Raw genomic sequence first — 25,643 nt, forward strand, 5'->3', positions numbered from 1 at the left:
ATGCTCATGTCCAAGCAATTACAGAAACCAGAACTCCCATTTTCTGCACCTCATAATGATCCTGGGTCCATGCTTCCAGAAGAATAAAGAACAGTAAAGCTTCCAATGATTGCAAATGGGATGCAGAGCTCTGGTGGTGGTAATTGTGTTGAACTGTACCTTTCTTATCCCACAATATGATCAATCATTATTTAATAACTAATAATAAGAAAAAAGTAGTTGACAGTATGATTATATCCTAGTATCCAATCTATTACTTGAATTGGGATGAACATAAAAACATGTTTTGGGGGGACTTCTAGAGGCAGGGCTATGGAGCAGCAGCAGCTGTGTTTCTCTCCCCTCCTCTCCTGGATCAACTAGGAATAGCAAAGGAGACCACTTGGGACCTCAACAGACAGGACTAGAATGAATTCAGGAACCCACCAAATCACCAGAGTAAGGGAGTAAGCTAAGAAGCCTACTTACAGTTAAAATCCCTCAGGCTCCCATAGCATATGGGGAAGAAAAAGAACAAAAGAGGCTTTTAAACCAATGTGCTCCAACTCAGGGATTAAAATAATATTGAAACAACTGTCAATTTCCACACCTGTGAACCCTTTAATTACCTTACTTAGACACAAGTCATTCCAGGCAAGAGTGATCAGTAATTTGAAAAATACCAAGAGAGGGACTTCATAGAATACTCTATAGAATGGTTAAACCAGCAAGAAGAAACACTGGAGAAATGAACCAGGAAAAGAGTACAACTAAAAGCCCCCAAAGGTTGAACCACAAAATAATGAGGTCAACATCCAAACACTAGTTAAGGAAATAATCACAGGAGTGAGTAAAGGGTTTGAAAGAATTGTCATCAGAAAGGCAGAAACAACAAATGAGACTCTGGAAAGAAAACACTAATTATCTCAAGGTTACTAGAGAGCTGAAAGCTGAAATAGCTGAGCTAAGAACACAACTAGCTGAACAAGATAAAAACAGTATCATAACAGGGCAACAAAATACATGAACTCCAGAAAACAGTAGAGGGAAGAGAGAATAGAATCAATGAGGCTAAAGACAGAATTAACAAGATTGAGGATGAATTAGAGACAAATAAGAAGGAAGTAAGAGATCTCAAAAAGAGATTAAGAGATTCTGAAAAAAGCAACAGAGACCTATGGGATGACTTCAAAAGAAATAATATATGCGTTATTGGCTTACCAAAGGAAGAAAGAGAGGGAGGGGAAGAAAGCATTCTTCAGGACATAATAACCGAGAACTTCTCTAGTCAAGTCAACATAAAAGACATAAAGGTTCAAGAAGTCCAGAGGGTACCAAATTAACCCATCTTAAAGAAACATCATATTTAGAATGGAAAGTAATAAGGTTAAAGAAAGGATCCTGATGGCTTCAAGAGAAAAACAAAGACTCACCTACAGAGGAAAACCCATAAGATTAGCAGCAGACTTCTCCACACAAACACTACAGGCCAAAAGAAAATGGCAATATATCAATGGAGTGCTCAATAAGAAAGGTTTTCAACCAAGACTACTGTATCCTGCTAGACTGTTATTCAGACTAGATGGAGGAATAAAAAACTTCTCAGACAAGCAACAGTTGAAAGAATCAACTTTCACCAAGCCTGAAAGAAGTTCTGAAAGGTCTCCTATAAACAGTCAGACCATCATAAGTAGGCTATATACCAAAACACTCTAAAACTCTTCAAGAATGGCGTTAAAATATCTTCAGTCTTTGATATCAATAAATGTCAATGGCCTGAATTTACCTATTAAAAGGCACAGAGTAGGAAGAGGGATCAGAAAACACAACCCAACAATATGCTGTCTACAGGAAACCCACCTAACTCAACAAGACAAACAAAGACTCAAAGTGAAAGGATGGAAAACTATCATATAAGCCAATGCCCCACAGAAAAGGGCAAGAACAGCTATTCTCATATCTGACACAATAGACTTTAAATAGATAAGATTAAAAAAAGATAGGGATGGACACTACTTAATGCTCAATCAGTCAATCAAGAGGACTTAACAATTATTAACATCTATGTACCCAATGAGAAGCCATCTAAATATATCAAACATCTACTGAAAGAGCTACAGCAATATATTAACAGTAACACAGTCATAGTAGTGAACTTCAACATCCCACTCTCTAAACTTGACAGATCATCCAGGTAGAAAATCAATAAAGACACGAGCAAGCTAAATAAGGAGATAGATAAACCAGAACTATTAGACATTTTCAGAGTCATTCATCCAAGAAACTGGAATACACATTTTATTCAAGTCCACATGGGTCATTCTCGAGGATAGATCATATGTTAGGCCACAAAGACAGCATCAGCAAATTCAAGAGCATTAAAATCATCCCAAGCATCCTCTTAGACCACAGTGGAATTAAATGAACACTTAACAATCAATGAAAGATTAATAATAGTCCCAAAAATGTGGAAGCTCAACATAACACTACTTAACAACTACTGGGTAAGAGAGGAAATAAAGAAATCAAAATGTTTCAAGAGTTCAATGAAAATGAAGACACAAGCTATCAAAATATTTGGGACACAGCTAAGTCAGTATTGAGGGGGAAGTTCATAGCCATACAAGCACAAATTAGGAAACAAGAAAAAGCACAAATAAACAGCCTGATTGCACATCTTAAAAACCTAGAAGAAGAGGAACAAAAGAACCCCAAAGCAACCAGAAGGACAGAAATCACTAAAGTTAGGGCAGAAATCAATAATATTGAAAATAAGAAAACCATATAAAAGATCAATGAAAGTAAATGTTTGTTCTTCAAAAGACTGAACTAATTTGACAAATCTTTAGCCAGACTTACAAAAATAAAAGGGGGAGAGGACCCAATAAATCTTATCCTAAATGAAAGAGGGGATATCACAACAGACACTGCAGAAATTCAAAATATCATGCGAGGCTTCTATGAACAACTATATGCCACCAAGCAAGAGAACTAGGAAGAAATGGACGATTTCCTAGATACCTATGAACTTCCTAAATTAAATAAAGAGGAACTTGATAATATGAACAGGTCCATCACAGCTAATGAAATTGAAACAGTTATCAAAAACCTTCCCAAAAATAAAAGTCCTGGACCAGATGGTTTTACAAATGAATTCTACAAAACCTTCGAAGAAGAACTAATATCTCTACTTTTAAAAGTCTTCCAGAAGGTTGAAGACACAGGAATAATCACTTCCAGCTTCTATAAAGCCAACATCACTCTGATTCCAAAAGCATACAGAAACACAAACAAAAAAGAAAACTACAGACCAATATCTCTGATGAATATAGATGCTAAAATATTGGACAAGATTCTAGCCAACCAGATGCAGCAGTATATTAAAAAGATTGTTCATCATGACCAAGTGGGGTTTATCACAGTAATGCAAGGTTGGTTTAATATATGTAAATCAATCAACTTGATCCACTACACCAATAAAATCAAAACTAAAAACCACATGGTCATATCAATAGAGGCAGAGAAAGCCTTTGACAAAATACAACACCCCTTTATGATCAAAACACTACAAAAAATGGGAATAGATGGAAAATTCCTGCAGATAGTGGAGTCTATATATAGCAAACCTACAGCCAACATCATACTCAATGGTGAAAAACTGGAAGCATTTCCCCTCAGATCAGGTACTAGACAGGGCTGCCCACTATCACCATTACTATTCAACATTATGTTGGAAGGTCTTGCCATAGCAATCAGGCAGGAGCAAGGAATTAAAGGCATACAGATTGGAAGTGAAGAAGTCAAATTCTCCCTTCTTGCAGATGACATGATTGTATACACAGAAAAACCTAAAGAATTCAGAAAGAAGCTTTTGGAAATCATCAGGCAATACAGTAAGGTGTCAGGCTACAAAATTAACATTTAAAAGTCAGTGGCATTCCTCTATGCAAACACTAAGTTAGAAGAAATTGAAATCCAGAAATCAATTCCTTTTACTATAGCAACAAAAACAATAAAATATCTAGGAATAAACCTAACCAAAGAAGTGAAGGACTTTTCTGCTGAAAATTATGAGTCACTACTCAAGGAAACTGAAAAAGACACAAAGAAGTGGAAAGATATTCCATGTTCATGGGTTGAAAGAATAACATCATCAAAATGAATATATTACCCAGAGCTATCTACAAATTTAATGCTATCCCCATCAAGATCCCAACTACATTTTTTAGGAGAATAGAACAATTGCTGCAAATGTTTATCTTGAACCAGAAAAGACCTAGAATTGCCAAAACAACCTTGAGAAGAAAGAACAGAACTGGAAGCATCACACTCACAGATATCAAATTGTATTATAGGGCCATTGTCATAAAAACTGCTTGGTACTGGAACATGAATAGACACACTGAACAGTGGAATAGAATTGAGTGCCCAGAAGCAAGCCCCCACACTTTTGGACATGTGATCTTTGACAAAGGTGCCCAGACTATTAAGTGGGGAAAGCAGAGTCTCTTCAAAAAACGATGTTGGAAAAAATGGGTTGAAACATGCAGAAGAATGAAGAACTGAAGAACTGAAGCATTATATTTCACCACATACAAAAGTCAATTCCAAGTGGATCAAGGACTTGAATGTTAGACCAGAAACTATCAGATACTTAGAGGAAAATATTGGCAGAACTCTTTTCCACATACATTTTAAAGACATCTTCAAAGAAACGAATCCAATTACAAAGGAGACTAAGGAAAGCATAAACCTATAGGACTACATCAAATTAAAAAGCTTATTCACAGCAAAAGAAACCGCTACCCAAACCAAGAGACTCCTCACAGAATGGGAGAAGTTCTTTACATGCCATACATCAGACAAGAGGCTAATAACCAGAATATATAAAGAGCTTGCCAAACTCAACAACAAGAAAACAAATAACCCCATCCAAAAATTGGACATGAACAGATCACCACAAAAGAGATCCAAAAAGCCAAGAAACACATGAAAAAAAGCTCCCAGTCTTTGATTGTCAGAGAAATGCAAATAAAAACAACAATGCAATACCACTTCACTCCTGTGAGAATGTCATACATTAGAAACGATAGCAGCAACAAATGCTGAAGAGGTTGTAGGGACAAAAGAACCCTCCTGCACTACTGGTGGGAATGTAAATTGGTCCAACTGCTGTGGGGAGTAGTCTGGAGAAATCTTAGAAGGCTAGAAATGGACCTACCCTATGATCCTGCAATTCCTCTCCTGGGGGTATATCCTAAGGAACCCAATACACCCATCCAAAAAGATCTGTGTACATATATATTCTTAGCAGCACAATTTTTAATAGTCACAACGTGGAAGAAACCCAGGTGTCCAACAAAAGATTACCTATTCTTTATCCCTTGGAAATATGAACCAAAGACCTTTATGGGTGCAGAAGATGGGAGGTCTGGCTTCTATAATTGTTTATCTGCTGGACATGGCCATTGACAGGTCAATCCATACTCTCATCCTGTTTCTATCTTTTCCTAGTGGGGCAGGGCTCTGGGGATGTGGGGTTCCAGGACTCATTGGTGAGGTCATCTGCCCAGGAAATTCAAGTTGGGTTCATGGTTGCATCTACAACTTCATGGCTGAAAAGCATTTAGATATAAAGCAGAACAATTTATTTAATAAGAAGAAACCTAAAGTTAAAAGTATAGCAGATAAAAGTTGGGGTCTTCATGTTGGAAGAAGCTAGGAAATCTATTTTTGGTATATTCCAAGGGGCCCATGACTTCACTAATTTTTGCCTGAGCCCAACAGCTAACATGCAGGTGACTTAGGAGTACTGTCTGGGAAAAATGTGTTAGAACTGAGGATAGGACCAGAAAGCTTGATAAGGGCAGAGAGAAGCTCTCAAATATGGGAAAAGTATATAAATACCACTAACTGTAAACCCTATCAATCTGACCTAGGGTCCATGACTATTCTCATTTAGGACAGGAGCCTGTGTAACTTCTGCATCCCTGTCAGTCTGAGCTTGAATTACATGTTCATAAAAAGGATGTGTTTTCAGTAAGCCAAATCCCTAGGAGTTTTGCTTTATCTTAGAAACAGGATTTATTCTGGAGAGTATATATACATCTATAGAAAGGAGGACAGTGCGGGGGGGGGGGGACTTGGTGATGATCCCTAATTAAAAACAAATATAAAAGACTTTATATGGCTCTGATTAAAAAAAAAAAAACTGTAGTATATTAGTAGTTCCAGGAAAAGTAAGAGACAGATTTGGAACTGAGCAATTTAAATGTGAAACAGTGCTGTGCCAACGAAGACGAGATTAGTTAATCAGCTGCCAAGTGCTTTTCCATTCAGGAGAGACAAGGTTTATAGCAGGCTGTAGGAACAGCCAGAGACTTGATAACACGAATATCATACCATTATCTGAATATATATATATATTACCAGAGAACTGCTCAGCTCTGGCTTATGGTGGTATAGGGGATTGAACCTGGGATTTTGGAGGGAGCTTCAAGCATGAGAGTCTCTTTGTATAACCATTATGCTATCTATCCCCACCCATGAATACATACATTTTTTTAATTATTTCTTTTTAAATTTTTTTATGATCTTTATTTATTTATAGGATAGGGACAGCCAGAAATCAAGAGAGAAGTGGGGTAGAGAGGAAGAGAGACAGAGAGACACCTGCAGCACTGCTTCCCCACTCATGAAACATTTTCCCCCTGCAGATGAGGACCAGGGACTCGAACCCGGATCCTTGCGTGTTGTAACATGTGCACTCAACCAGGTGAACCAACACCTGGCCACAATATATTCTTTTTTTTTTTTTTTTTGCCTCCAGGGTTATCACTGGGGCTCAGTGCCTGCAACATGAATCCACTGCTTCTGGAGGCCATTTTTCCTATTTTGTTGTCCTTGTTGTTGTTGTTAGATAGGACAGAGAATAATTGAGAGAGGAGGGGAAGACAGAAGGGAAAGAAAGACACCTGCAGACCTACTTCACTGCTCGCAAAGTGAGCCCCCTGCAGGAGAGCCCTGGGTTCGAACAGGGATTCTTAGCTAGTCCTTGCACTTTGCACCAGGTGTGCTTAACCTGGTACGATACCACCACCCCCCCATGAATATATATATATATATTCCTTTTTTTTTCCTACAGAGTTATTGCCTGTACTACAAATCCACTGCTCCTGGAGGCCATTTTTTTCCCATTTTTTTGTTGCCCTTGTTGTTTATCATTGTTATTATTATTGTCATTGCTGTTGTTGGATAGGACGGAGAGAAATCGAGGAAGACAGGGGCGGGAGAGAAAGATAGACACCTGCAGGGCTGCTTCACCACTTGTGAATTCACCCCCCCCACACACACACCCTGCAGGTGGGGGGCTGGGGACTCGAACCAGGATCTTTATGCCAGTCCTTGTGCTTTGTGCCATGTGTGTTTAACCTGCTGCACTTAACCTACAGCAGTGGACATCTGCCTCTATATTTGGGTATGGGGAGATCTGGCATCTTTCATTGCAGATAACTGCCCCTTCTCTAATTCCACGTTGCTGTCTTGAGCCTTACTATTAGATCCTATAAACCCGAGTAACAGGAATGAACTTTGACCTATGGTGAATACTCCATTTTCTGGGCCACAGTGACCAATACAGCAGACTCATGACTAAAACTTGGCCAATTCTGACTTTCTGAACATGCTGAAAATATGATGTTCTCCTTTTGCAACAGTTACGTGTCAGTACCATATAAACTTGGAGATGTGTGAAGCCTGGCTATGATGTGAAACGAAGAGTTAAGCTCAAACCTAGACAAGAAGAACCAAAGGAGTGGGAAAAGAAGGCAGGAGAGTGGTCCACGAGGTGGAGCAATGGATAAGTCATTGAACTCTCAAGTATGAGGTCCTGAGTTCAAGCCCTGGCAGCACATGTACCGGAGTGATGTCTAGTTTTTTCTCTCTCTCCTCCTGTCTTTCTCATTAATAAGAAAAGAAAAACAGTCATTTTTTTATTTCTTTATTGAGGAATTAATGTTTCACATTCGACAGTAAATACAATAGTTTGTACATGCATAATATTTCCCACTTTTCCATATAATAATACAACCCCCACTAGGTCCTCTGTCATCCTTTTTGGGCCTGTATTCTCCCCTCAACGCACCCCAGAGTCTTTTACTTTGGTGCAATATGCCAATTCCAGTTCAGGTTCTACTGGTGTTTTCTCTTCTGATCTTGTTTTTCAACTTCTACCTGAGAGTGAGATCATCCCATATTCATCCTTCTGAGAAAAACAGTCTTTAAAAAAAAAAGAAAAGAAAGGAAAAGAAAAGAAAGCAAGAGGGAGAGAAAGAGGGAAAGGAGAGGGAAGGAACAGGGAAATATTCCTACTGATATTATCTGATTCATTTAGTCCAGTCTGAACCTACCACTTCTTGAGAATTTTCAGTTATATGAATGAGCCAATAAGCTATATTTTTTACTACTTTTGTTATCTTTAATTTGAATTGGCATTTACAACCGAAAAGTAAATTAAGAGAAATGAAGAATCTAGTCAAGTGATTAAGGCAATTCGTGGCAAACAAAATGGAAGTGTGCATACTTTAGGCTACCCCCAAAATAAATAACAAATGGTTTAAGATGTTGTGGGGGGCAGTGGTACACCTGGTAGAGCACATATCACCATTCACAAGGACCATGGTTCGAGACCCCACTCCCTTTCTGTAGGGAGGGATGCTTCAATAGTGGTGAAGCAAGTTTTCAAGTACCTGTCTTTCTCTCTCCCTCTCTGCTCCCCCTCTCCATTCTCAATTTCTCTCTGCCCTGTCAAATAAAATAGAAAAAAGGAGGACATGACCAAATATTCATTCATTCTCTTCAATTCAATAAATATTTAGTGAATATATTTCAAACTCTGATTTAGCACTTTTAAGATACAGATGAAGAAAGGAAATTAATGGATTTCAGTTTGTAAGGCAAAGGGGGAAAGATAAAATAAGAGAAGTATCATCACATTATTTGGTAATTGGGTTAACTTTGAAAGGTCCCTTTGTTAGGATTTACTGTACAATACCCAGCATCTTGTATATAGTTGTGCCACCGGTTGCGTCTGTTCTCCCTGGTCTAGGCTTTTGAGAATCAACATATCAAAGACTCAGCCTATGTATTAAACAGACTCAGTCTGTGTTTTTAAAAGTTGGAGACATACAATCAATTTTTCCCCTCTCATATTAGTTAGTGATTTATATGACTATAATTTAATAGAACATACCTACCACTGAAAGACTCTGTCCTCTCCCAACCACCACCACCACCCCCGCTGCCCTGGGAAGCCGAATGTCCACCCTCCCCCTCACCACAGGGTTTTTACTTTGGTGCCCTACTCTAGATTTAGTCAGATCCTGCTTTTAGTTTCCCTTTCTGTTCTTCTTTCTCAACTTCTGTTGATGAGTGGGATCATCCCATATTCATCTTTATCTTTCTGACTTAGCTCAATTATCATAATTTCTTCTAGCTCTATCTAAGATGGGTCAGAGAAAGTGGGCTCATTGTTCCTAATAGCTGCATAGTATTCCACTGTGTATATACACCACTGCTTTCTCAGCCACTCATCTGTTGTTGGGCACCTGGGTTGCTTCCAGGTTTTAGCTATTATGAATTGTGCTTCTATGAACATAGGTGTACATATATCTTTTTGATTGGGTGTTATGTAATCCTTGAGGTATATCCCCAGGAGAGGAATTACTGGGTCATATGAAAGGTCCATGTCTAGCCTTATGAGAGTTCTCCAGACTGTTCTCCATAGAGATTGGACCAATTTACATTCCCACGAGCAGTGCAGAAGGGTTCCTCTGTCCCCACAGCCTCTCTAGCATTTGTTGCTGCTGTCCTGTTTGATGTATGCCATTCTCACAGAATTGAGGTGGTATCTCAATGTTGTCTTTATTTGCATTTCTCTGACAATCAGCGACCTGGAGCATTTTTTTATATGTTTGTTAGCCTTTTAGATCTCCTCTGAAGTGAATGTTTTGTTTATATCCTCTGCCCATTTTTGGATGGGGTAATTTGCTTTTCACTATCTATTGTCTTCTTGAACCCTAAGACAGCAGGAACCTCACGCTTCCACTATAGAGCTTATATTTCCCCCAGTCCTGGAACCTTAAGGTGGGGCACACTTTCCTGCATGCTTCTCTCAATTCATATCAAATAATATTGCACCCGCGGATCACAACCTAATCAAGGCAACGAGTGCCACCTCAGCATGCTTCACTTCAGACTGTGTCCAGAGACTTCAGGTGTGGAATGACAACCCTTCAGCTTCATTACTCAGGTGAGACCTTTCCTTTCATAGTATTCTCTAATTCCATTCCAGGTGGTTCACTTTGTAACAAAGTCCCAATGCCTAGATATAGACCAGATCCCATAAGATAGAGCATATGTTCACATGTGTCCATAAACTAGGGAAAAATATATACCTGAAAGCAAAAGTACACAATAGTCTGCAGTGAGTACCCTCCAACACTTCATCTGCACTATTTTAGCCTTTAGGTCCATAATTGTTCAACAATTTGTTTGGCTTTGTATGTTAACTCTCTTTTCAGCCACCAGGTTCCAGATGCCAGCAGGATGCCGACCAGACTTCCCTGGACAGATGACCCCACCAGTGTGTCCTGGAGCTCCGCTTCCCCAGAGACCCACCCTACTAGGGAAAGAGAGAGGCAGACTGGGAGTATGGATCGACTAGTTAACGCCCATGTTCAGCAGGGAAGCAATTACAGAAGCCAGACCTTCCACCTTCTGCAACCCACAATGACCTTGGGTCCATGCTCCCAGTGGGATAAATAATGGGAAAGCTATCAGGGAAGGGGATGGGATATAGAGATCTGGTGGTGGGAAGTGTGTGGATTTGTGCCCCTCCTATTATACAGTTTTGTTAATGTCTCTTTTTTAAAGTAAATAAATAAATAAATAAATAAATAAATAAATGAAGTAATTGAAAATGAGGGAGAAAGGATCAGCTGAAGAATTTATTTGACAGAGGACAGACCAGATTGTCCTGTCTCAGACCTCTTAGCCTTGCTTAATTAATGTGAGAAAATGTGAAAAACAAGGAACATCTCCAGATACCCACTGAAGAAAAAGGAAATGAGGATAACACATACAGTAATAATAGACTTTAGACACAAAAGAGGACAGGATAGAGGAGAAAGTAACAGTGCCTGAGACAAGTGGAGGAGGCGGTCAGCAGTCATCAATGAAAAGAAAGGGAAAGAGGGGTGTTCAGAGGAAGTCTTACAGGACTAATTAGAATGACACAGAATGGGTAAAAGCACGGCATACAGTAGGAACAGGCAGTACAAATAACAGAAAGAAAAAAAAACTCTGAAGGGGTATGTCTGTGAGATTCTGTGAAGAAAATCTGGATCTGAGTTCAGACACAGGAGACAAACTGAACAAACAGAAGGCCATGTTCCAAAGGACTGGGCTAGGTTCTGCTTATGATCTGGCAAGGAAGGGAGACACATGGTACAGTGAGGAAGCCAGAGAGGCATATAACTGCTATAGACAAAGAAATGTGCTCTTGCTCCAGGGGTCTCATTGCCCACCAAAGTACAAGTCCTTGACAGTACTGCTAACTGTACCTGGGGCTATAAGCAGACAGCCAGATAAATAGAATGTGTCTTGTAAATGGGGATTTGAAGGAGGTGGGATGCTGTTCTGGTTATTTTTTCTTTTAATTTTTAGATAACGAGAGAAAGAGAGAGATGGAGAGAGAGACTATCACTGACACTTCTTTCAGTGTGGTGTGGGCAGGGCTCAAACCTGAGCCACACAGATGGCAAAGCAGTGGACTATTCAAGTGAACTATTTTGCCAGTCTATATTCTTCTGGTTATTTTTAAAACATCTTCATTGCATAAATTATAGTATATTTTATGTCCTGGGAGCCGGGCGGTGGTGCAGTGGGTTAAGTGGACATGGTATGAAGTGCAAGGATCGGCTTCGAGCCACCAGATCCCCACTTGCAGGGGGTTTGCTTCACAGGTGGTGAAGCAGGTCTGCAGGTGTCTATCTTTCTTTCCCCCTTTCTGTCTTCCCCTCCTCTCTTGATTTCTCTCTGTCCTATCCAACAGCGACCACAGCAATAACAACAATAATAACAACAACGACAATAAACAACAAGGGCAACAAAAGGGAAAAAAAATAAAAATAAAATAGAATAGACTATTATATATCCTCAATTGGGTATCCTCAATATGTAAGCATATCAATCTAGGAAAAAATTGGAAAAGATGGATAACCAAATCAAATGTTAGAAAAATCACCATTCTATTCAGTGATATTTCTGAGGATGAAAAAGTCACCAACATTTTTAACTAGTATTCAGAGTAGTTCATTTATTTGTTTGTTTGTTTGTGTGGAAACTGCATTTAAAATATCCTTACACCTCCCTCAATGCTGGTGGTAGCAACAATTCATATACTAGAGAGGTAGTAAAAAGGATTGCCAAGTCTCAATAAAAAAAAAAAAGTTTTATTCAGTTAATCCAAGATACTGTCCTCAAATGCTCGCAAAGATGTAGTGTCAAGATCTGTAATGAGTTCCTCTCAGGGACTTATCAGACTACTTACTAACATAAACATGTGAGAAGAGAACCCAAGATCACAACCATCCCAAAGTATTATAGGGAGTAGTATTAAGTGCTTGCTCACACATGGTCAGGCATAATGTCTGTTCCCAAGAGCCATGGGAAAACTTGACAATTCATGAATCTCTGGAAAGAGCATCAAAGTGTCAATGCCTCGGTAAACTGAGTCCTAGTAGAGTAAATGAGCCCGAGATTAAGCATCGCTCTGGTCTTGCCTAACAAATCTTAACGTATGATCTAAAAGAAGCTATTTACAAGTAATGTAGTTGCACCCCAAAACAAAGGTCAGGAGCATTCAGAGTTCGGTCAGGTGGTGGCTCACCTGGTTAAGTGCACACATTATATTGCGCAAGGACCCAGGTTCAAGCCTGGGGGTTCCTACCTACAGGGGGAAAGCTTCGCAAGTAGTGAAGTAGTGCTGCAGGTGTCTCTCTGTCTTTCCCTCTCTATCTCCTCCCTACCTCCTCAATTTCTCACTGTCTCTCTCCAATAATAAAAAAAAAAATAAATATTTTTTTAAAGAACATTCTGATGAAGCATATGAAAACTTAATAGAGGAAAATACCCAGTATCTGGCATACAGTTGAAGAAAAGAAGCAGAAAAACATAACCAAAATGAGGAAAGGAAAATTAACCAATGAATTGAATTAGAAGTGAGTCAAATGTTAGAATTAACATAGATTTTTTAGGGGGTCGGGTAGTAGCGCAGCGGGTTAAGCACACATGGCATGAAGCACAAGGACTGCCATAAAGATCTCAGTTTGAGCCCCTGGCTCCCCACTTGCAGGGAGGTCGATTCACAGAGGTGGTGAGGCAGGTCTGCAGGTGTCTATCTTTCTCTCCCCCTCTCTGTCTTCCCCTCCTCTCTCCATTTTTCTCTGTTCTATCCAACAACAACGACATCAATAATAACCACAACAATGATAAAACAACAAGGTCAACAAAGGTGAAAAAAGTGGCCTCCAGGAGCAGTGAATTTGTAGTGCAGGTACTGAGCCCCAGCGATAACCCTGGAGGCAAAAAAAAAAAAAAAAAAAAACATAGATTTTTTTTAATCAGTACTATAGCTGTATATCTATGTTTCAAAAGTTAAGCAAAGACATGGAAGATTTTTTAAAATATATTTATTAATTTACATTGGATAGAGACAGAGAGAAATTGAGAGGGGAGGGGGAGGCAGAGAGGGAAAGAGATAGACACTGAAGAAGCACTGTTTTACCACTTTCGAAGCTTTCCCCCTGCAGGTGGGAACCAAGGGCTTGAACCTAGGTCCTTGGGCACTGTAATGTGTGTGCTTAGCCAGGTGTGCCACCACATGGCCCCCATGGGGGATTGTTTTAAAGACACAAAATCAAACTTAAAAATTAAAAAGAAGGGAGTCGGGCTGTAGCGCAGCGGGTTAAATGCAGGTGGCGCAAAGCACAAGGACCGGCATAAGGATCCCGGTTCGGTTCGAACCCCGGCTCCCCACCTGCAGGGGCGTCGCTTCACAGGCGGTGAAGCAGGTCTGCAGGTGTCTATCTTTCTCTCCTCCTCTCTGTCTTCCCCTCCTCTCTCCATTTCTCTCTGTCCTATCCAACAACGACAACAACAATAACTACAACAATAAAACAACAAGGGAAACAAAAGGGAATAAATAAATAAAATAAATATTTAAAAATTAATTAATTTAAAAAAATTAAAAAGAAAAAGTTTGAGATAAAAGCCACATAGTGGTAGTAACAGATTAAGCATTGCAGAAGAATAGATTAGTGAACCTGAGGCCATGCCAATGGAAACTATCCAGATTGAAATATATAAAAGTATCAAATGAGAAATAAAACAACACCTCTTGAAGGTTGATTATTAAAGATGTATTTAAGTTACAAATTTATTCTTTAAACCTTAAGGTAACTAATATATACCATATATATAATTTATAGCTAATCAACAAAAGGAGATAAATGGAATCATAAAGACAATTTAGTTTATCTAAAGAAGGTAAAGGGAAGAGTTAAAATAGTTGGGATAAAAAGTAGATAGCAGGTGGGCCTGGCAGTAATGCAGTGGGTTAACCTCACATGGCGCAAAGCACAAGGACTGCCTTAAGAATCCCAGTTTGAGGCCTGGCTCCCCGCCTGCAGGGGGGGTCCGTTTCATGGGCAGTGAAGCAGGTCTGCAGGTGTCTATCTTTCTCTCCCTCTCTTTGTCTTCCCCTCCTCTCTCCATTTCTCTCTGTCCTATCCAACAACAATGACATCAATCCCAGTAATAATAATAACAACCGCAACAGTGATAAAACAACAAGGGCAACGAAAAGGGAAAAAAAAAAGCCTTCAGGAGCAGTGGATTCATATTGCAGGCACCGAGCCCCAGCAATAAGCCTGGAGGTAAAAAAAAAAAAAAAAGTTGATAGCAACTAATAATTTCAATCTTCACACTGATTTAAAGGTAATTACTGAGTCAGCAAGGTAGCTTACTTGGATGGTACACCTGCTCTTTCATGCACCTGATCTAGATCTAAGCTCAGCCCTTACTGTAGCAGGGATAGTTAGGTGCTGGTGGTATCATTTTCCCCCTCTCTCTATCTCTGTCTGGAAAAGTTGGCTCAGAGTGGTAAAGCCCTGACAAACACAAGAAAACTTTTCAGTGATTTCATAATGTTGTACAAAATCCTAAGATTTCAGGGGTGTAAGTTCACACCTACAGAAGATGTGCATGAGTCACCAGCCACCATAGTTTTCAAAGTCCAAGAGACAGATTTGTTACCAATTAAAAAAAGATTTTTAATTTAAATTTTATTATTTAAATACTTTAATTGATATTTGTTGAGATTAAGTAAAAAAGGAGCTGGGTGGGGGCATACCTGGTTGAGCGCCCATGTTACAATGCCCTAGTCCCCACCTGCCCGTTGAAAGCTTCTTGAGTGGTGAAGAAATTCTGCAGGTGTCTTTCTATCTCTCCCTCTCTGCCTCCCCCTTCCTCTTCATCTGGATGTCTTTATCCCATAAATAGATAAAGATAATTTACTATATATATATATATATATATTATATATACAGTAAAAAATGTTAAATACAACTACATTCTCTCTACAAGAAATGTATTTGACATATAAAGAAACAAGTTAAACATTGAAAGGTAGAAAAATATATCATGCTGTTATGAGCGGAATTGCATTCTCCCAACTTTCAGTGCTGAGGTCCTCACTGCCAATGTGACTGCATTGAGAGATAAGATCTTTCAGGAAATAATTAAGGTTAAGTGAAATCCTTATGACAAAAGGAAGTCTCTCTCTCTCTCTCTCTCTCTCTCTCAAAATGTGTGGACACAGTAAGAAGGAAAGTATCAGGAAGAGAAAATTCTCATCAGACACCAATCCTGTGGTAATTTTTATCTTTTTTTCCCATGGGAAAAAAAAAAACAACCCTCTTGTTTATTTGATTAAACAAAAATAAAATAAGTTGCATAGGAACAATTTTAAAGTCCAAAGAGACACCAACTTTATTTTTAGGCTGTAGTAGCTGATACAGCATCTCCTTGCTACCTTCTCCAGCCTTCTCTGTGGACCACAGTGATACATTCAGAAGCGTGTTCATTAACACAGGATTTTTTGAACACTTTTCCGTTGGTTCTTCACCTGCTCATTGCCTGTCATGCCTGTGGCCTACAGTATAACATTTAGAATCTAAAAATAAAATATATATATATATATATATAAAGAAGAAACAAAAACCAAAAACCATCCACTCCAAACAAAACCCCACTTGGAAGGTTTAGGGAAAGAAAACCCTTGATTTTTCACTCCCAACACTTATTTGGTGGGCTCTGTACCACCACTGCAATGTCAAATTTTAAATGTGCCAATAGGCAGTCAGCGAGCCTGGTGACAGGTTTAAGGCATGGTTTCCATGGCCACTTTGGACAGACCAAAAGATTTAAAAAAAAAATTAAAAAGAGGCATAAGTCATTCTAACATGAAGCAACATGAAATGCCTATAAACCCCCAATTCTGTAATTACCACCTTCTCAAAACAAAAACTCAATTGAGTAGTGTGTCCTACACTTAAAAAAAAGCACTTTGCTGACCAGGCATGACAGCTAATGGACAGTAATATCCAAGTTTCAAAAAAAGGTAATTTTTATCTTAAGCTGTCTTCAGAACCAAAGAAAAACAGATTTTATTTTTTAATCACCCAGTTTGAGGTATATTGTTATAGAAGCTCTCAAACAGTATTGCACCAAAGAAAAGGACTCTGGGGTAAGGGAAAGTGTTCAGGAACATGATGGAGGAGGAGGACCCAGGTGGGGAGTTAAGAGTGTTATGTGGAAAATTGACAAATGTTACACATGTATGAACTACTGTATTTTACTGTTGACTGTACACCATTAATCCCCCCCAATAAAGGAAAACACACACACACACACACACACACACACACACACAGGTTTGAACAGACTAGTAAGCATACGAAGGCTAATCAAAAAGAAGCAATTATATTGGCTATAATAATATTAGATACAGTACATATCAGAGTAAAGAATGTCATCTGAGCCTTGGCTCTACCATAAAGCAATGATGGTAGGGATAGCCCCAGTTTCTGAAGGGAAGCTGGTGGTATCCTGCCCTGCCACTTGAAAAAGACTGGTCCTGAAATGAGTGCAGCCTGCAATGTTCCTCAGATGTGACCATGAGCTATAAGCTCAGACCAATAGGGACTTAGAGGTTACACAGGCTCTAGTACAAAATATAAATATGCATTCACATATCAGACCTGGAGCAGGTGGATGGAGGTAAATAGTTAATTTTAGCCACATACACACAAAAAAAATTTTAAGAATGGGAGCTACTCCCTTTCCTAACCCAACCTCTATCCCTTTTCTCCACTCTAACACCATTGTCTCAGACAATATTCCCATCCAACCTCAGGCTAGCTACCAAACCCAAGCAAAACTACTATAATTGTGTGCCCCCAGGAACATGCCTAAAATAGTTCTCCCAGCTTTCTTCTACCCTAAAATCCCTAATCTCATCTGCTCTGATCCTACTTTCTGGTTCCTGCCAACCATCTTATCTCAACTTAGGTCATTCCACATTCCAGATACCAGACTGCAGGTGCTACCATGATTCCACCCCAACTTTTCTGGGCAGGTGACCTCACCATTGTGTCCTGGACCCTCGCTTCTCCATTGCTGTGGTCCACTAGGGAAAGACAGAAACAGGCTGGGAATATGGATCGACCTGTCAACACCCATGCTAAGCAGAGAAGAAGCTACAGAAGCCAGAACTCCTACCTTCTGCTCCCCATAAACAACCTTGATCCAGACTCCCCAGCGGGGAGAAGTGATAGGATGAAGATAAGGGGACTCTGCTCTCCAGCTCCATTAGCACCCTGAGAGAGAAGGAAAAGGAGAGGGACATATGGAGGTAGTTATGATGTCATGAGTGGTTTAGAGGGAAAGAGAGGATTGAATCAGGAAGAGAAGGGGCAACTATGTATAAATGTTGACAGAGAATGTTGTAGAGAAGATGGTCGGCCCATGTCTAAAACCTTAGGGGAATTGTGGTGGATTGCAGTGGGGAGACTTAAGATTCAGAACTCTGGTGGTGGGAAATGGTATGGATTCAAACCCTGTCAACATGTAATTCTGTAATATAAAAATATAAAAAATAAGATTAAAATTAAAAGAATGTCACCTGGAACTAAAGAAGTTCACTTCATAAAGATTAATGGGTTAGCTCACCACAAATACAGAATAATCCTAAGTAATTCTGAGTCTAACAAACATAAAACAGAATACATGAAGTAAAAAACCATAACACTACAGAGAGACACTGACCAAACTCCATCTACAGACAAGAGTATCACTGCCCCTCTTTCAATAACCAGTAGAATAATAGAGAAAAAAATCACTAGAGATAGAGAACATCTAAGCAAAACTATCCATCACCATGACCTAATTGACATTTATAGAATACCTCTCCAAACAACAGCTGGATACACATGCTTTTTCAAGTGCACATTCAACATCACCCAAAATAGACTATATTCTGGGGCATGAGAAATGCCTCAGCAAATGAAAATGTATTCAAGTCCAATACAGTATTTTTCCAGTTATAATGGAATTACATTAGAAATAATTTTTAAATTTATAAAAAAATGAAAAAAAAGAAATAATTTTAAAAAGTTCTAGAAGATCTCCAAATTTCTGCAAACAAAATATTTTAAATATAAAACATCTACATAAACAAAACAGTTCTAAATAATGTCATGAATGTGAATGTGACCATGCACCTATTTCTTGATTTGTCAACTTTAGGTAGCATCTATCAGCCTCTTACTTAAAAAATATGAGAATTGGAGCCCCGCTTCTCCAAAGCTTTGCCCCACTAGGGAAAAAAAGAGACAGGCTGAGGCTATGGATCGACCTGTCAACGCCCATATTCAGTGAAGAAGCAATTACAGAAGCCAGACCTTCCACCTTCTGCACCCTATAATGACCCTGGGCCCATACTCCCAGAGGGGTAAAGAATAGGAAAGCTATCAGGAGGGGGATGGGATAGGGAATTCTGGTGGTGGGAATTGTATGGAGAATTGTGACAAAAACCTTTTATCCTATGGTTTTTGTCAGTCTTTCCTTTTTATAAATAAAAATTAAATATATATATGAGAAAACAAACTTCCCCATAATACAGTTCCTCTTTCCAATCTCTACCCATTGAAAAACTACTCTTTTTTTTTCCACCAGAGTTATCACTGGGGCTCAGTGAAGGCACTGAGTCCACCACTCCCAGAAGTCTTTTTTTTTCTTTATTTTTTATAGAGGCAGACAAATTGAGAGGGAAAGGGAGGACAGAGAGGAAGAGAGCTTTCTGCAGAATCGTTTCACCACTCCTGAAGCTAACCCCTACAGGTGGGGATCAGAGGTTCGAATCCTGGTCCTTGTTCATGCTAATGTGTGCACTCAAGTGGGTGCACCTCCACCATGCCCTGAAATACTAATTTTTATTTTCTTCCTTTCATCAGCATTGAAAACACATGTCATTTTTCATGTGTTGTGTTATTCCAAGCAGCTCATCTCATTATATATTGATTTTACTGTCACAATAATCCTGAGATAATAACTATATTATTCCCATTTTTATAATGTTAACCTAACCATAAGTAAACACATTTCTCAACTTAAAGTATGGAGGGAGAATTCAAATCCAGATATTTGGTCTCCAGGGTCTGTGCTGACTACTATTATTATTGCAAAAGTCTATGTCAGTCTAATAAAAAAATTCTTAAATGTCTCAAAGCTAATCTCGAACCTTCAATAGGTAGATCTCTGAACTCCCTTTATTTCTCACGAAGAAATCCTCTATCATTACACTTTCCTCTTAACTGTTTTACCTCTCTCTCCAAACTTCATTTGGGCATGCTGCTGTTTTACAATTGTTTTGTAATTACCATTACATGTTGATGTATGGAAATTTATTTTTATAACTGAAAACAAAAAGGCTAGCATTCACAATAATATTTTAATGGAAATATCCACTGTAGAATCAAGAAATGTCATTGAGTCTGTTGTATGCTTTACATTGGGTTGTTCTAGTTCTCCCCCACCAAGAGAATTGGATCAGTCCAGTTAGTTTCGCGGGGCCCGCTTGGCCCCGCCCCTAGGAACCCCGCCAGAGTTCCAGAATTACAGAGTTCCAGAGTTCAAGAGTTGGAGAGTGGCAGAGTTAAAGAGAGTGCTTGCGCCGCCGCAAAGAGACAGCAGAGTTCTGTTTGGTGATTAGTTTGTCTTAGTTTATGAATCGTTGTTCCTGAATAAAGAAATACAGCTTCCCTGCCCAGCCGTATGTCTCTGGTCGTCTCTGTTACCCGCCCGTGAAGCTAACCCGGCTAGAGCCTACGAATTTTAACAACATGAGTCTATAGAGGAAATGTAATTATTCTCAATAAAATATTGTAATTAGAAGTAAAAATAACTTTAAAACTTGGAAAGGGCTAGGATAGCACCCTGCCACAATGACCTACACATCCACCTTGCCATAATATCACTCAGAGTCATCCTCTTTTATTTTTTAACCAGCACTGCTCAGCTCTGGTTTATGATGATGCAGGGACTTGACTGAACCTGGGACTTTGGAGCCTCAGTCATGTGAGTCTCTTTGCACAACTATTAAGCTATCTACCCCCACCCATCCATAGTCAATTCTATTGTCAGAATTCATTCTTTTTTTTAATTATTTTTTTAGTTTTTATTGCCAGCAGGATTATTGCTGGGGCTCAGTGCCATTACTATAAATCCAACTCTTCCGACAGCCATTTTTCCTTTCTATTTTTATTAGATTGGACAGAAAGAAATTGAGAGGGGTGAGAGAGAGAGAGAGAAAGAGAAAAACACCTGCAATCCGGCTTCACTGCTTGTGAAGCATCTCCCTGCAGGTGAAGAGTGGGGTCTCCAACCCGGTTCCTTGCGTGCGGTTAACATGTGGACTTAACCAGGTACACTACCCTTGCCCTCATCAGAATTAATTCTAGTTCTTGTTCTTCTTCTTCTTCTCGTTCTTGTTCTTCTTCTTGTTCTTCTTCTTCTTCCTCTTCCCCTTCCTCTTCTTCTAATCCTACTCCTTCTCCTCCACCTCCTCCTCTACTTCCTCTTCTCCACCTCCTCCTCCTCCAACTTTTCCTCTGCCTCCTCCTCCTCCTCCTACCCTTCTCCCCATCTCTTTCCACTCTTCCTCCCCCTCCCTTTCTCCCTCCCCTCCCCTCCCCCTCCTCCTTCTCCCTAGGGAGATTAAATAACAGCCAATAGTAAATACAGTTGTTGGTACATGTGTAAAATTTCTGTTTTCTGCAAAACACTCTCATACCCCCACCTAGGTCCTCCACCATCATCCAGCAGGAATTTTCCCACACCCCAGTCCTTTACTTTGGTGCAATACACCAAACCCAGTCCAAGTTCTGTTTTGTGTTTTCCCTTCTATCGTTATTTCTCAACTTTGGTCTGTGAGTGAGATCATCCCACAATCATCCTTATCTCTCTGGTTTAATCTCACTTAACATGATTCTTTCAAGCTCCATCCCAAAATGAGGTAAAGAAGGTGAATTCATCACTTTTAATAGCTGAGTAGTATTCCATTATGAGAATAAATTCTTAATCATTTGTAATTGTTGGAATAAATTTTGTGTTCTCTTTTTTATTTTATTAATTTTTTTTATTTATGAGAAAAATAGGAGAACAGAGAGAAAGAACCAGACATGTGCTGCCAGGAATTGAACTCAGGACCTCACACTTGAATCCAGTGCTTTATCCATTGCACCTCCTCCTCGACCACCTTATTTTATTTTTTTAGATTTCATTTATCTATTAATGAGAAAGGAGGAGAGAAAGAACCAGACATCACTCTGGTACATGTGTTGCCAGGGACTGAACTCAATACCTCATGTTCGAGAGTCCAGTGCTTTATCCACTGTACCACTTTGTGGATCATGAAATTTGTGTTCTCCAGAAAGGTATTCATTTTTTTAAATTTTTATTACATTTATTTATTGGATAGACACAACCAGAAATCGAGAGGTAAGTGGCACTTCACCTCTAACAAAACTTTCCCCCTACTGGTGGGATCTAGGGGCTCAAACCCAGGTCCTTACACATTGTGACAGGTATGTCACCACCACAGAAGAAAGGTATTCTTCAGAAAGAGTTTGGCTTTCATTCTGATTTGGATTGATGTCTTTCCCTGCCTTCCTGAAGCTCCATTATGGTATTAGTTTCCCACAATCCTAGTTTCCTGGAGCCCATGACTTCAACTTAGTTGTATCCCTATTAGCTTTTCTATCTTAACTATAATTTTTGTTTGTTTGGTTGGTTGGTTGGTTGGTTTATTTGGTTGTGTTGTGGTGGTGCTGGGGATTAAAGCTGGGACCTTGGAACCTCAGACATGAAGGTCTTTTGCATAACCACTATGCTACCTGTCCTCCCCTTTTGTTTTGCCTGCCTAATTCTTTCAGGAATAATTTATGTTTAGTAAGTGGTCTGAGTTTTGCAAGTTTGGAAATTTGCAGATACTCCTGGTTAATAGTTTGACATAGTATAGAATTTCAGTTGCAAAACACTTTTTTCCTCAACATTTTTTCAGGCATGCCTCCTATGTGCTTGGTTGTTAGTATTGAGAGGTGCTGATGACTTATCTAATGTCAATTGAGTTTGCATGGCTTTCTTTTTGAGTGACCCATTCTTTTAGCTTTTAGAATCTTCCTTCTATTCTCAATGGTTTATTTTTCCATTTTTATTAGTGATTTAACATTGATTTACAAAATTACAAGATAGCGGGCATAAAATTCCACACTGTTCCCACCACCTCCATCTGTGTCCCCACCCCCTCCATTGGAAGCTGCAGTTTTTCACACAAAGTCACAGATATGGGTTGACTATTATTTCTATGACTATATGTATCTACAATTTTGCCCATATTTTTCCTGCCTTCTCTTTTTTTCTAAGTCACACCTATACCTATTACTACTTCCAAATGTCATTCCTTTTTTGCTCTTCTCTCTCAGGGTACTGATAGAACTGCATTCCAGGGCCCTCTAGTCATCTTCCTCTAACATTTCTCCCCCTTTGGGATCAGTGTTAGCTCATTTATCCTATTCTCTAGACTCTTAAAGTTTGAAGTATTTTTCTAGTCCTAGTCCCAACTCTGAGAACCATCTTCCCAGACAATACTTCAGCCCACCTTCATGTTAATTGTGGGGCTCAGTCAAAAATTTATAAAGTCATGGATCCCTTGGTATATACCTAAAATAGACTTCCTGGCTTCTTCCAACAAGAAGACTCCAAATCTCATCTGCTATATTCTTACTTTTAGGTTTCTAATTATTAAACAATTTGTTCTGCTTTGTATCTTAAGGCTTTTCAGCCACCAAGTTGCAGATGCTACCATGACACCAACCTGACTTCCCTGGGCAGATGATCTTACCAATGTGTCCTGGAACCAGACCTCCCCAGACCCTTGCACCACTAGGGAAAGATAGAAACTGGCTGAGGGTATGGATTGACCTGCCAATGGCCATGTCCAGCAGAGAAGCAATTATAGAAGCCAGACTTCCTACATTCTGCACCCCATAAAGATCTTTGTTCCATATTCCCAGAAGGATACAGAATACCTCACCTACTTCCTATTACACTTCCCCTCAGTCACTCCAAAACTAACCTTATCAAAATAAGGACTGCAAAAGCTGAATAAGGGCAAGAAACTGGCATACTTTAATGATGACTCTTTAGTCACTATCAGGCCACCCCATCAACTGGGGCCCTAGTCAGGGAGTCCTGGGATTCCCACACAAACAGGATGAGCCTAGACCTCGAATACATCCCTCTCTCCATTATCTCTGGTCATCTCCATCAGGAACAATATAATGGACCCCTTTGGTAGCCCCTATAGGACCTTGCCTTCAATGTGGATCAACAATGGTAGAGAATGTTACATCCTCCTAGTGGGATTGGATAACATACTCTATCTACCTGAAGTAGATGGGTCCTGAAATTGGTACACCTTGGAATGTTCCTACTCATGACCCCAGAATTGCAAGTTCAGACCTACAGGGATGTAGAGGTTATATAGGGTCCTAAGCTGAATATAGGCCCCAGATAAAATCGATGAGATTTACAGTCAACAATATTATACACTTTTCCTAGACTTGGGAGCCACTCCCTTCCCTCACCCAGCTTTCTAGCCCTTTTTCCAGCCATGACATCATCTTCCCAGACAATAACGTCGGTCCAACTGCATATCAGATGTCAGGCTCAGGCAAAAACTAATAAAGCCATGGGCCCTTTAGAATCTAACTAAAATAGACCTACTAGCTATTTCTGAAACAGAGACTCTAAATTTTCCATCTGCAATATTCCAGCCTTTAGGTTCATAATTAGTCAACAATTTGTATGGCTTTATATGTTAACTCTTTTTCAGCCACCAGGTTCCAAATGCTAATGTGATGCCAACCTGACTTCCCTGGACAGATGACCCCACCAATGTGTCCTGGAGCTCTACATCCTCAGAGCCCTGCCCCACCAGAGAAAGAGAGAGACAGGCTAGGAGTGTGGATCGACCTGTCAACACCCATGTTCATTGGGGAAGCAATTACAGAAGCCAGACCTTCCACCTTCTGCATCCCATAATGACCCTGGATCCATACTCCCAGAAGGTTAAAGAATAGGAAAGCTATCAGAAGAGGTGGTGGGATACAGAGTTCTGGTGGTAGGAATTGTGTAGAGTTGTACCCTTCTTATCTCACAACACTGTTGATCATTATTAAATCACTAATTAAAAAAAAAGAGGAAAAAAAACTCAGAAGTCTTATGTCTTTATATCTGGGACAGTCTCTGTAGTCTATTTCCTCATTCTAAACATCTTTTTGTATGTTAAAAACTTTTACTGAACTATTACATAATTTCTTTAAAATTGCCTATTTCTTACATCTAGTTAACTTTTGTTCTATAGTCAAAGTGCTTTCTTCCACTGAAATTTAACTTTGCCCCCATTTTTTTCTTTTTAATAACAACTTTTGGAGGCCTGAGAAATAGTTCAGCAGATAGAGCACAGGGTTTACATGCCTACAGCTTATAGTTTAATCTGATGATGTGTGTGCCAGAGTGGTGCCCTGGCTTCTCTCTCCCTTTCCATCATATCAAACTTTCTCTCATAATTTAGACAATTAAAAAAACAAATCTTTTTAAAATAACACATTTTGATTTAGGTTCTTTTTTCTTTCTTTCTTTTTTGTATACTATTCTTGCTTTATAAATACCTTTTCATAAAATATTTTACCAGGAGAAAAACAGAGATGCATTAAAGTTAGTTTCTATGGTGCCAAATGTTGGTGCACCTGGTTAAGCACACATAGTACTAAGTGCAAGGATCTAAGCAAGGATTTGGGTTCGAGCCCCCTGCTCCCCACCTGCAGAGGGGATGCTTGCAAGTGACGGAGCAGGTCTGTAGGTATCTTTCTCTCTTTGTCTCTCTCTCTCTCTCTTCTCTCAGTTTCTCTGTCCTATCCAAT

The sequence above is a fragment of the Erinaceus europaeus genome, chromosome 7, assembly GCF_950295315.1.
Source record: "Erinaceus europaeus chromosome 7, mEriEur2.1, whole genome shotgun sequence".
Lineage (NCBI taxonomy): Eukaryota > Metazoa > Chordata > Mammalia > Eulipotyphla > Erinaceidae > Erinaceus > Erinaceus europaeus.